At 45.5% G+C, this 14,066-nt stretch overlaps 1 protein-coding gene across 6 annotated transcripts in view; it reads right to left on the reverse strand.

Annotated features, from left to right (window-relative positions):
* Window positions 1-13,375, reverse strand: part of LOC105495168 (PATJ crumbs cell polarity complex component) — a 428,227-nt gene extending 414,852 nt beyond the window's left edge. For 4 of the 6 annotated variants that reach the window (XM_011764431.2, XM_011764430.2, XM_011764432.2 and 1 more), the window contains exon 1: window positions 13,233-13,374. The gene's annotated coding sequence lies outside the window, so the exon portion shown is untranslated. Of the gene's footprint in view, window positions 1-13,232 lie in introns of all 6 variants that reach the window. The other 2 variants (XM_011764429.2, XM_071092252.1) reach the window with 2 other exon arrangements.
* Window positions 13,376-14,066: the final 691 nt, after the last annotated feature.

Below are 14,066 nucleotides of genomic sequence, written 5' to 3' on the forward strand. Positions count from 1 at the left end.
CCACTACATCCAGCTAATTTTTGTATTTTTAGTAGAGACGGGGTTTCACTATCTTGGCAGGCTGGTCTTGAACTCCTGACCTCGTGACCAACCCGCCTCGAACTCCCAAAGTGCAGGGATTACAGGCGTGAGCCATCGCGCCCTGCCATCTTCCTAACCTCTTAATGGATCATCTTGCACATTTTGGAGACCACAGTGGAGTATCCCTTGGTAAGGATTAAGGGTAGAAATTGGTTGGCCATCTACCTCTCTTATTTTATTCTATTTTCTTAGAAACAGTCTCATTACGTTGCCAGGCTGCATTTGAACTCCTGGGCTAAAGAGATCCTTCCGCCTCAGCCTCCTGAGTCGGTGGGACTACAGGTGCACACCATGAAACCCAAGTCTCTGACTCATAATTAGTAAGCTTAAACTATGCCCACAGAGCAGGCCTGGAAAATTACAATTCCGTGGTGTAAAGAAATGTCTAGGGAAGAAGATTAAAGCTCTACAAGTACATAAGGCCAGGCATGGTGGCTCATGCCTGTAATCCCAGGACTTTGAAAGGCCCAAGTGGGTGGATTGCTTGAGCCCAGGAGTTTGAGACCAGCCTGGGCAACATAGCAAAATCCTGTATCTACAAAAAAAAAAAAAAAAAATTAGCCAGGCATGGTGGCAAAGGCGTAGTTTCAGTTATTTGGGAGGCTGAGGTGGGAGAATCACCTGACCCCAGGAAATTGAGGGTGCAGTTAGCTGTGATAGAAAATGAGTATATGACAAGAGAAGGAAGAAACACAAGTAACTCTGCAACTCACTATCCATCAAACAGCACTCAGGCTAAATGGAACCTATGTCTCACTCAGAGTATGGTCACATGAAATCTTTGGTCGTTCAAACTTGACCTGTTTAGTTAAGAAACCAACAGGGCTTATGGAGGGGGATTTCAACTTTGTTGACATGGTAAAACTGAGTCTAACTTGTCATAGATAGGCTACCTACAATTGATCACAGCTAGAAATTAAGATGCCACATTGTACTACTGTCCTTATACTTGGACAGCCTCCAGAGAAGGAGAACTTTATTATGCTTGGGAGCTTCCACTCCATCATTGATCAAGAGAGTTTGTGCCATGAATTTTTCATATCTGGTTCACTGTAGAATGTGATTGAAGGAAATTATTATAATATTGTGGCTTTTTAACAAGGCCTAGGCCGATGGCAATTAATGAAGTATTTGAAGAGAGAAAGAAATTTAATTTTAAATTATATTCTCTATTTATTTTATTTATTATATATATTTTATTAAACTCTTGATCTGATTAAGATAAAAAACTTAATAAATAAAATACATAGGCCAGGCATGGTGGCTCACGTCTGTAATCCCAGCACTTTGGGAGGCCGAGGCAGGTGGATCACCTGAGGTCAGGAGTTCGAGACCAGCCTGGTCAACATGGTGAAACCCCATCTCTATTAAAAATACAAAAATCAACTGGGCGTGGTGATGCGTGCCTGTAATCCCAGCTACTTGGGAGGCTGAGGCAGGAGAATTGCTTGAACCGGGAAGGTGGAGATTGCAGTGAGCTGAGACTGCAGTGAGCCAAGATCATGCCACTGCACTCCAGCCTGGTGACAGAGCAAGACTCTGTCTCAAAAAGAATAAAAATAAAATATATATAACAGATCAAGAATTTAGGCAAAGTAAGGATTCTGCAAAACACGCTTTTTGAGCTCCCAGCACCTCACAAGAATGTAACTCCCCACTGATTTACTAAGATATATGATATGCCTAAGCTGAAATTTGGGGAGAAAAAGATCACTTGCAATCTCTGTGGGAAAGAACAGGTGTTCGGCCTCTAACCACACCTGTGAATGGGGCAGGTCACCATTAGACCACACATAACTCCCCAGTGGGAATTTTCCAGAGCTCATTGAACCAAGGAGTTGGAAGAATCAATGAGCAAGTGTAAATATAATCATATTTATGCTTATCAATATCAAGTGCAAATATCAATGTCAAGCATAAATATAGTCATGATTTCTGAAGTTATTCAAAAATTGAAGCTTTAAGTTTCTATTGTTTCCTTTGCAGTACAAAGCTCAGGATGTGTCTAATTATCATTCTTTTGTCCTCAAAGTTCAGCATTTAGGAAGTACTGATTAAATGATAAACAAAATTTCCTAGCCAAAGAATAATGGTTGCTCTTCACCAGTACTTCAAATAAATACATCTGCTGCTATACAAATGCAGACTCAAGTCAGGTGTCCTAGCCTTGTGTTCCTACCAAATGAAAGACCTTTTCCCAACACTTTAAATATAAAAATACTATATTTTGGACCACTATATCCCTGGAATTTTGGAAACACATATAAATTCCAGAACAATCCTGACAGTTTGCTTAACATTGCTTAAGCCTAAGCAATGTTTAAGCAATGTTTAAATCCTCCTGACAGTGAACATTCAGGAAATGTTGAAGTTGAAAGACACCACTTTAAATTCAGAATCTGAAATAAAAACTTGTGAATAGTGCTTCAATGAACATAATTTTTTTTTTTTAATGAAATGAAGGCTGGGCGCCATGGCTCATGCCTGTAATTCCAACACTTTGGGAGGCCGAGGCGGGCGGATCACAAGGTCAGGAGTTTAGGACCAGCCTGGCCAAAATGGCGAAACTCTGCCTCTGCTAAAAATACAAAACTTAGCTGGGCGTGGTGGCAGGTGCCTGTAATCCCAGCTACTCGGGAGGCTGAGGCAGAAGAATCGCTTGAACCTGGGAGGCAGAGGATGCAGTGAGCCGAGATGGCGCCACTACACTCCAGCCTGGGTGACAGAGCAGGACCCTGTCTCAAAAAAAAAAAAAAAAAAGAAAGAAATGAAAAGAGTCAGTTTTTCAGAATAATTCAGTTAACTCACGCTAATTTTCTCATTAAATTATTCAAAGTTAACCAAAGCATATCAATACTCTGCCTATAACTTGGCCACTTTTGTAGGAACAAAGTTAAACTGTTATATGGTAGCCTTCTTTTATTATTTTTATTTTGTGAGATGGAGTTTTGCTCTTGTTGCCCAGGCTGGAGTGCAATGGTGCGATCTTGGCTCACTGCAACCTCTGTCTGCCTCCCGGGTTCAGGCAATTCTCCTGCCTCAACTTCCTGAGTAGCTGGGATTACAGGTATGAGCCACCATGCCTGGCTAATTTTGTATTTTTAGTAGACATGGGATTTTCCCATGTTGGTCAGGCTGGTCTCAAACTCCCAACTTCAGGTCATCCACCGCCTCGGCCTCCCAAAGTGCTGGGATTACAGGCGTGAGCCACCACACCCAGCCCTTTTTTTTTTTTTTTTTTTTTTTTTTGAGATAGGGTCTCACTCTGTTGCCCAGGCTGGAGTGCAGTGGTGCAATCTTGGCTCACTGCAACCTCCACCTCCCGGGTTCAAGCAATCCTCCTGCCTCAGCCTCCCTAATAGCTGAGACTACAGGTATGCACCACCACACCTGGCTAGTTTTTGTATTTTTAGTAAAGGCGGGCTTTCCCCATGTTGATCAGGCTTTTCTTGAACTCCTGTCCTCAGACGTTCCACCTGCCTCAGCCTCCCAAAGTGCTGGAATTACAGGCTAGAGACACCACACCCTGTCTGTGGTAGGCTTCTGTATTCTGGTTGGTAGCAGCTTTCTCCAACGAGCAACGGTGACAAAAAAATCTGGGCAATTTTCACACTTAGAGGTCTCTGATCATGTAGCCAGTGCCCATTAACAAGACCTGGGCATTCATACTATTCACTAATGATTCGTTTCCACCTCAAAAATGCTGTTCGATTTTACCCATACTGCAGACTGTGCACTCCCAACTTCTCCCCAGAAATCATGGTCATATCAGGAGTCGGGCATGGTGGCTCACGCCTGTACTCCCAGCACTCTGGAAGGCCATGGCAGGTGGATCACTTGAGGCCAGGAGTTTGAGACCAGCCTGGCTAACATGGTGAAACCCCATTTCCACTAAAAATACAAAAATTAGCCAGACGTCGTGGTGCACACCTGTAATCCCAGCTATTCGGGAGGCTGAGGCAGGAGAATCACTTGAATCCATGAGGCAGAGGAAGCAGTGAGTGGAGATTGCACCACTGCACTCCAGCCTGGGCAACAGAGTGAGGCTCCATCTCAAAAAAAAAAAAAAAAAAAAGGTAAAATAAAATAAAAAAGGGAAAGGGATGCTATGAAAAAAGGTAAAAACAAAGCAAGGAAACATAGATGCCATTGGAGAGAGTTAATTTCATGGGGAAGGGGTTCCACTGTTAGTGACTGTTTAGTAGATAACTACTTTAAAAATGAGAGAATACTTCACATTTTAAATGGAGGGAACATTTACAACCTGACCTTCAACATTCACTTAACTCATCTCCCTCTTCTACCACATTATGTCCTGGAACTTCATTAGAAGCTCCAAAAAACGGGCCCGGCACGGCGGCTCATGCCTGTATCCCAGCACTTTGGGAGGCCGATGAGGGCAGAACACCTGAGGTTGGGAGTTCAAGACCAGCCTGACCAACATCGAGAAACCCCTGTCTCTACTAAAAATACAAAAATATTAGCCAGGCATGGTCGTGGGCGCCTGCAATCCCAGCTACTCAGTAGCAGCAGTAACAGGAGAATCGCCTGAACTTGGGAGGTGGAGTGGTAAGCCGAGATCACACCATTGCACTCCAGCCTGGGCAAAAGTAGTGAAACTCCATCTCAAAAAAAAGCTCCAGAAAATAACCCCAAGGCAGACCAGGCAGAAGCCCTGCCCACCAACCGCTATTGTCAAAGCCACACTTACTAATTATTAATAATGGAAGCTAAAGTGAAATGAACTAACCTGTCCCTGAAAGCCCACAGACCCAGGCCTAAAAGCTATCCACCAAACCAAGTAAGGCGTGCAGAGGGTCAAAGCAAGGGCAGGACCTTGGTCTGCTTTGGTTCTAAGAGTGCAACCTACATTAGAGAATGTTAATCTCACAGTGGTTCCATTAACTTCTTTGAACTATGAGGCAGCTTCCCAAATGCAAGCAATCAATATAGACAAAATTCAAATGTGAAATTCTTAAAACACACATTGTCCCGGTTGACAATATTATTGTTCAGCAGATTTTTAAACTTTATATAAATTACATCATACTGTATACTTATTCTTCAGCAATTTGCTATTTTAAGGTCAACTTTACATTTTTAAGATTTATTCATCTGTTATCCCAGCACTTTGGGAGGCCAAGGCAAACAGATCACTTTAGCCACAATTTGAGACCAGCCTGGGCAACATGGCAAGACCCCATCTTGACAAAAAATTTAAAAATTAGCCAGATGTGGTGGCACACACCTGTACTCCCAGCTACTTGGGAGGCTGAGGTAGGAGGATCAATTGAACCCAGGATGTCTAGGCTGCAGTGAGCCATGATCACACCACTGCACTCCACAGCCTGGGCGACAGAGTGAGACCCTGTCTCCAAAAAAAAAACCAGGCTGGGGTTGGGGGTGTTACTCATGATGATATAAGCAGTTCCTCCTCAGCCACTGTAACAACTAAGTAACATTCGACAGTAGGAATACATACTTTCTTCACCCAATCTCCTGTTGGTGAGAATTTAGATCATTTCCTGTTGGTCACTAACACAAAAACAGGATTAGAACTAAATGTCTACTTCAATAATCAACTTTTTGCCAGCTGATTCAATAGCCAATTATTGAAATATGGGAAATTCTATAGCCTATGAGCTTTGAAATCTCTGCGGGCCAATTGTTTAAATCTCCCTACACCTCAGTCCCCTTGTTTGTAAAAACGAGTTAATAAAAATTACTTCATGGATGGGTGCGGTGGCTCATGCCTGTAATTCCAGCACTTTTGGAGGCTGAGGCGGGCAGATCATGAGGTCAAGAGTTCGAGACCAGCCTGGCTAACATGGTGAAACCCATCTCTACTAAAAATGCAACAAGAGCGAAATTCTGTTTAAATTAAAAAAAAAAAAAAAAAGAAAGAAAGAAAGCTGGGCGTGGTGTTGGGCACCTGAATCCCAGCTACTTGGGAGGCTGAGGCAGGAGAATTGCTTGAACCCAGGAGATGCAGGTTGCAGTGAGCCAAGATGGCGCCACAGCACTCCAGCCTGGGTGACAGGGTGAGACTCCATCTCAGGGGAAATAAAGAAAAAAAAAATTGCTTCATATGTATGTTGAAAAGACTAAAGAGCATAATTTAGAGCATTTGGCCTAGCACACAGTACACATTGAACAAATGATAGCTACTATTAGTACCTCTTTTCAATCAAAATGATTTAAAACATGGCAAAACTCCATCTCTACAAAAACTAAAACTAGCTGAGCATGGTAGTGCATGCCGGTAGTCCAGGCTGAGGTGGGAGGAACCCTCGCGACCAGGAGGTCAGGGCTAGTGAACCATGATCATGGCACTGCAAAAGCTAATAATTAAATTATTGTAGCAGAGATTTTAGTGTGTAATCAGTAAGTTAGGTTTGAGAAGACTAAAAAATAAAATGTTTCACCATTGTAGTGAGTACAAGGGCGGAGGTTATAGAGAGGACCTATAATTTGGAGTATTAATCCATTTACATGGCCAGGTGCGGTGGCTCACGCCTGTAATCACAGCACTTTGCAGGGCTGAGGTGGGTGGATCGCTTGAGGTCAGAAGTTCAAGACCAGCCTGGCCAACATGGTGAAACCCCATCTGTACTAAAAATACAAAAAAATTAGCCAGACATGGTGGTGCATGCCTGCAGTTCCAGCTACTCAGGAGGCTGAGGCAGGAGAATGGCTTAAACCTGGGAGGCAGAGGTTGGAGTGAGCGGAGATCAAGCCACTGCACTCCAGCATGGGCAACAGAGCAAGACTTGTCTCAAAAAATAATAATAATAATAAAAAAAGGCATTATACACATAAGAGTATAACTGCTTTGGTAAACTAAACCCTCTTAAGAATAAACATATTCAGATCAGTGGCTCATGCTTGTAATTCCAGCACTTTGGGAGGCTGAGGTGGGTGTATCATGAGGTCAGAAGTTCGAGACCAGCCTGAGCAACATGGTGAAACCCCATTTCTACTAAAAATGCACAAATTAGGAGGGCGTGGTGGCACACGCCTGTAATCCCAGCTACTTGGGAGACTGAGGCACAAGAATCACTTGAACCCAGGAGGCGGCTCCATCCTTTGCAATAGAGTGAAACTGTGTCTCAAAAAATAAAAATAAGATATTTCAGTTTCCTTTACAAGACATCTGTTCAAAATATTGTGTGTATTGTGCATTTACAGCACATTTCAATCCTAAGTAACCCAATATAAAGTGGCCCATGCCCATGTGTAAGAGTGGCTTACTGTAGTAAAGTTTTAATCTATACCTTTTCAGAAAGATTCCTGTTTTGTTTTTGTTTTTTCTTCCTCCACCGTGTTTTTAGAAAAGAATTCTTTATCAATTCAGCTCATATGGTCTCTATGCCTTTTCTTAAAGTAACTATCTGAGTAAGAGCACTCACAAACTTGAGTTCTTCCCAATAAAAAGATCACAATTCCATAATTTTACTGGAATTAAACATAAGGGAGGAACAAAAAGCAGGAGAATAATAGCTTACAGATTACAAGACACATTCTTGAACATTATTTTCTTTCAACCTTGCCAAATCTCTATAAGGCAGACCATTTGCAAATGGGACCAGATTCTGGAGGACCAGAATTAAATGACTTGTCAAGCGTTACATGGTAAGTGGACCCAATTCCCTGTCTCCAAACTTTACTGGCTGGACAGCTGTACAAACACAAAAAATAAGTGAGCTCCACATCTTCAGCATCGATCTATCCCACTGACTTAAAAGGAAGGGTATTGACAGGCACTAAACTTCTCCCCATTTGCACCAGAACCTAAAATAAGGGCTTTTAAAAAGGCATCCAAATCGGCCGGGCGCGGTGGCTCACGCCTGTAATCCCAGCACTTTGGGAGGCCGAGGCGGGCGGATCACAAGGTCAGGAGATTGAGACCATTCTGGCTAACACGGTGAAACCCCGTCTCTACTAAAAATACAAAAAATTAGCCGGGCGCGGTTGTGGGCGCCTGTAGTCCCAGCTACTCGGGAGGCTGAGGCAGGAGAATGGCGTGAACCCGGGAGGCGGAGCTTGCAGTGAGCCGAGATCGCGCCACTGCACTCCAACCTGGGCGACAGAGCGAGACTCCGTCTCAAAAAAAAAAAAAAAAAAAAAAAAGGCATCCAAATCTACACAAAACCCTAAGGAAAAAAACATAGCAATGGTCATGCAAATACCAAGGCAGATCGGTCCCGTTTCTCAAAAAACTTACCAAGTTGGCTCGCCAAGGGGAGCAAAGTCTTAAGTGAACAAATTAAATCCCACTTTGGCTTCCCCAACCTAATGTATTCTTGTTAAACTTTAACAAAGCAAGTAAATTCAGACTGCTGGCTGTTCAGTGTAAGGATAATGATTAAATGCTGTTAAGTAAAAATGCAGTTGTAAGAACTAGAAAATGCTGAACCACTGTCTCAGAATCACAAGGTTCTAAATGCGAATTCACTATGAGAACATATATACAGATTTTTCTCTTTAACTTTAAAAATGCAATCGGAAAGAAAATACATCCTAATGTTATTAGTGGTTACCTCTCAATAGTAGATAGTTTGTGTACTTTTAGTTCCTTTTTTGAAAATTTTCTCCAATTTTTCTACAATGAATATGTTAGCTTTACAGTTACAGAAATATTAATGCATGGCTTAAACTTATTACGGTTTCATTAAATGCAGAAGAGAGCTTAATACAATTTCTATTCAGCTTTAAACACAACTATTTTTCTGATGGGAAACCCATTTTATGTGACCTCCTTGTGATATTGTATATTGGTTTTCATCTATGGTTCCTGGTTCATAACTCCCATGACTCTTGTTACAGTCTTTTGTTACACTGGTGGGGCGCTTTAGGTCTCAGAAGCAGTCCTCAGAAAACAGAAATCTGTCTGACACTCTCCTGCCCCTCCTTTCATCTGCTCCTTTTTCTCCCCAAGGCAGGACTCTAATCTTCCCCTGCTTTTCCATCTTGAAGCTGGCTGTAAAGAAATTCTCTGGGCTGGAAGGGTGGTTCACGCCTGTAAGTCTAACATTTTCACAGGCCAAGTCGGGAGGACAGCTTGGGACCAGGAGCTCGAGACCAGCCTGAGCGATATAGCAAGACCCAGTCTCTACTAAAAATTTTTTTTTTTTTTTTTTTTTTTTTTTTTTTTTTGAGACGGAGTCTTGCTCTGTCGCCCAGGCTGGAGTGCAGTGGCCGGATCTCAGCTCACTGCAAGCTCCGCCTCCCGGGTTTACGCCATTCTCCTGCCTCAGCCTCCCGAGTAGCTGGGACTACAGGCGCCCGTCACCTCGCCCGGCTAGTTTTTTGTATTTTTTAGTAGAGATGGGGTTTCACCATGTTAGCCAGGATGGTCTCGATCTCCTGACCTTGTGATCCAGCCGTCTCGGCCTCCCAAAGTGCTGGGATTACAGGCTTGAGCCACCGCGCCCGGCCTACTAAAAATTTTTTAAAAGAGGCCAGGCAAGATGGCTCACATCTGTAATCCCAGCATTTTGGGAGGCCTAGTCGGGCAGATCTCTTGAGGTCAGGAGTCCGAGACCAGCCTGGCCAACATGGCAAAACCCTGACTCTACTAAAAATACAAAAAAATAAAATAAAATAAAATTATCTGGTCACGGGGGCGCACGCCCCCACGTAGTTGTGAGGCTGAGCCAGGAGAATCGCTTGAACCAGAGGAGGTGAAGGTTGCAATGAGTGGAGATGGCAGCACTGCACTTCAGCCTGAGCAACAGAGTAAGGCTCTGTCTCAAAAATAAATAAATAAAATGAATAAAAAGTTTTAAAAATAAAAATAATTGCCAGGTCTGGTGGCTCACGCCTGTAATCCCAGCACTTTGGGAGTCCAAGGCAGGTGGATCGCCTGAGGTCAAGAGTTCGAGACCAGCCTGGCCAGCATGGTGAAATCCCATCTCTACTAAAAATACAAAAATTAGCCAGGCGTGGTGGCAGGCACCTGTAATCCAAGCTACTCGGGAAGCTGAGGCAGGAGAAGCACTTGATCCTGGGAGGTGGAAGTTGCAGTGAGCCAAGATAGCACCATTGCACTCCAGCCTGGGCAACAGAGCAAGACTCTGTCTCTAAATTAATTAATTAATTAATTAAAATTAAAATAATTTTGGCTAGGTGCAGTGACTGATGCCCGTAATCCCAGCACTTTGGGAGGCCAAGACAGGTGGATCACTTGAGGTCAGGAGTTCGAGACCAGCCTGGCCAATATGGTAAAACCCTGTTTCTACTAAAAATACAAAAATTAGCCAGGCATGGTGGCACAGGCCTGTAATCCCAGCTACCCCGGAGTCTGAGGCAGGAGAATCACTTGAACCCGGCAGGCGGAGGTTGCAGTGAGCTGAGATCACGACACTGCACTCCAGCCTGGGCAGCAGAGCAAGACTCTGTCTCAAAATAAATAAATAAATAAATATTTTTTAAAATTATCTGACCTCCGTTGTCTGACTGTAGGTCGTAAGACCCCCATAAGAAGGGGTCCTGCCCATACCCTGGAGGAAGGAATGCTACAGAGAGAGGCCAAGAAAAATCTGAACAGATAGGCATTGCTGGGTTTCCCCTACTCCATGCTTCAATTATGTTTACCCAGTGAAGTCTCCATAAAAAGCCCAAGAAAATGGGGTAGGGAGAGCTTCTCAATATCTGAACACATGGAGGTTCCTGGAATGTGGTATGCCCCTTCTCAAACCTCACGTTATGCATCTCTTCCTCTTGTATCCTCTGTAATATTCTTAATAATAAACTAGTAATAAACCTAAATAAGTGTTTTCTTGAGTTTCGTGAGCTGCTCTAGCAAATTAACCAAACCAGAGGAGGGGGTTATGGGATTCCCAATTTATAGGTGGTTAGTCAGAAGCCAGGGTAAAACAATCTAGGACTTGTGATTGGCATCAGAAGTGGGGGCAGTCCTATGGGATCTGACACTATCCCCAGGTAGACAGTATCAGAATCGAACTGGAAGATGCTCAGCTATTGTTTGATGCAGAACTGATTACCCCACACATTTATTTGGTCACAGAAATCTTCAGTGTTGATTGCAGTGGTGTGAGAGCAGAGGAAAAAGTTTGTGTTTTTCCTCTTACCCCTAATAGGATCTGGACTAGTAAGGGCAAATCTCTTCAGAACTCCTTTTATAAGTTCTAAGTTCTATCCATAAGTATTTCCATATTTATTAGCTTTCTTATTATTTTTGTGAAAGTTGCAGATACCAGGTCAAAATCACTTTTTCTCAGACCCAAACAAACTAGAGATGAAGAGCATGAGGGAGAAAGCTCATCCTTGCATGTCTGAGATAAAGATCTCAAGAAACTAAAATAACCCCCTAAGAAATTCTTTCTTTAGGAATGCAGTAATTCAGATAAGATAAGATAAGATAAGATCATCTTTTTTCCCTTTTTTTTTTTTTTTCTTTTTTGAGGCAGGGTTCTTGCTCTGTCACCCAGGCTGGAGTGTAGTGGTACAAACGCCACTCACCGCAGCCTCCATCTCCTGGGCTCAAGCAATTCTCCTGCCTCAACCTCCTGACACACCTGACTATTTAAAAAGCTTTTTCTGTAAAGACAGCCATGTTGCTCAGGCTGGTCTCCAACTCTTGGCCTCAAGCGATCCTCCTGCCTAAGCGATCCTCCTGCCTAAGCCTCCTAAAGTAGCTGAGATAACAGGCATGAGGCAGGGTGCCAGGCCTGATAAGATGCTCTCCATAACACCTGCCCAGTAATGGCATCTTCGACAATGGCCAACTCTGACTTGGAGTCTGCAAAACCAATAAACTCTGTTTTCAAGCAGCTTATCTGCACTTACTTTGCCAATAAAAGTTTCCCTTTACCCTCCCCTCTTACATGCATATATGACTTGCCAGGGCTGTGCCCCTCGGGCTACAATCCTCATTTCTCATTCCCAAATAAATTCAACATATTTGGAGTGTTCTGTTGTTGTTGTTAACAACATCTTAAAGGCATCATGGGCCCTAAAAACATCAAAGCTCACTTTAGCTAAAAGGCTCAATCTCACCTAACATTTTCTAATGCTGCAAACAGATTTAAGTTCTTAACTGCTGCCCCTGCCTCCACTTCTTTCAAATAGATGTGTGCAAATTAATTGGCCGCCAGTAGGAATTTAGCCCAGAATGTGGTAGTATCATCCTCAGTGGAATCGACATTGTCCTTCAGGGTTTCCAAAGGCTTCTTCAATCATTAAGAAACACTTGTCGCGCACCTACCAATAGCCAGACCCTAAATGCAGTCGAGAAATAAGGCCCTGAAAGGGGCACCCTCTAAATGGCAGAGGCAAGTCAGTAAACAACAAACTCGAATCCAAAGTGCAAGAGTCACTCGGAAATATGACAAAGTGCCAGGTGAACGGGTGTTCACTTAATTCGGCCTGCGTGCGGGACGACTGGGGCGCTTTGGAGGGTGGGAGTGATCTGAAAACGCTTTTCTGAGCTTGATTTAAAAGCAGGAATCCAAGAATTTCCCCCAAGGCTGGAAGCACTTTCCGACCGAACCTCCCTTTCTACGCAGCAAGGCTGGCAGAGCCCAGGGCTTGACCGCTGGTTTGGGAACCTCCGCTACGGGACGCGGCCGAGCCCAAGTCGCCCACTCAGCCCAGCTCTGAGCACCCCCTCCTCTTTGTCCCCTCACCCCGTTCCCTCCTTCCACGGCCACCGATGGAGGGAAAGACTCCGCCCACCTCTGGGAGCGAAACATGGGCACCGATCTGGGCGCAAAATCGGATCCGTGCCACCCCCGAATACCAGTGGGCCGAGATTTGAGGCCCGAAAGGCCTGGGGAGGCGGGGCGGCGCCCCTCCCTGCCCGCGGCCTCGGCGAGCACTGCGCGGCGGGGCGGGGACCACCGTGGGGTCACCCGGGCCCGACGCAGGAGGACGGCGCCCCCGCCCCGCCTCCCGGGCCAGCGCGGGCGCACGCAGCGGGCGCCCCATCCCAGCCGCGGCCCCTCTGAGCGCCCGGCGGCGCCCTCCTCCTCCGGCTCCCACCCACTCCAGGCGGGCGGGCGGGGAGAGCGCGGGGACAGGGCAGGCAGGCCCGGGAAGCCCGCGAGGGAGCTGCGCCTGGCCGGCCTCCAGGAGCGGGGACCCCCAGGGGCAAGTGCGCACCGCACAGCCGGGACCCCACGCTTTACCTGGTGCGCTGGAGGAGCAGGCGGGAGCCCGGGTCGGGCGGGCTCGGTGTCGGCCCTGCCTCACCTGGGCGGAAGTGAGAGGCCTAGGGTGGCCGCGCCTCACCTGGCAGGCCCTCCCCTCGCCCCGACTCTCTCTGCCCGGGGCGGGGCGCCGGGGTGGCGCGGGGGCGGGGGAGGGAGCCCGGGGCTGTGGGAGGCGGGCTCCAAGGAGGGAGGACGGTTTCCCTGGCTGTTTCTGTGCAGGTGAATTCCTACAGGGCGCGGGATGGCCAAAGGCCTGGGAAAAGTGGGCTGTGGGAGCGGGGGAGCGGATGAGACCGCGCTTGGTGGGGACAGCCGGCACTGACGGGGAGGGAGATCCGGACAGACCGGTGTGGTTGGAGGCCTGCGTGAAGAGCTAGACCCAAGATCCAGGAAATTGGGGAGGATATCAATGAAAGCGTTGGGTCAATCCGCTTAACACCTTGCCTTTTTGCCCTTTTCCTTTCTTAGTCTCTCATCCCTCGTTTTCTATATCCGCTGACGCAAAATAAAATATTCTAAAACGTGTAAATGTGGGAGTCATTATTTTCTTCTCATTTAGTGGAAGGAAGAAATCCAGCAGTATTTGCCTGCCGTATGCTGAGTGCTAGCTTATGCAATATCTCAATTACTCTCTGAAGAAACTAATGAGGAAACCGTGCACCAGGTAGGTTGACTGGCCCATTGTTTGGAACACAGGCAAGGCATTTTGACTCTAAATACAGTGATGATTTCACTATATATTAATTTTATTTTATTTGTGTATCACACCTTCGAGAAAAATATGCCCCGATGGTATTCTTCCACTCCCTT

Source organism: Macaca nemestrina, chromosome 1, assembly GCF_043159975.1.
Source record: "Macaca nemestrina isolate mMacNem1 chromosome 1, mMacNem.hap1, whole genome shotgun sequence".
NCBI classification, from domain to species: Eukaryota; Metazoa; Chordata; class Mammalia; order Primates; family Cercopithecidae; genus Macaca; species Macaca nemestrina.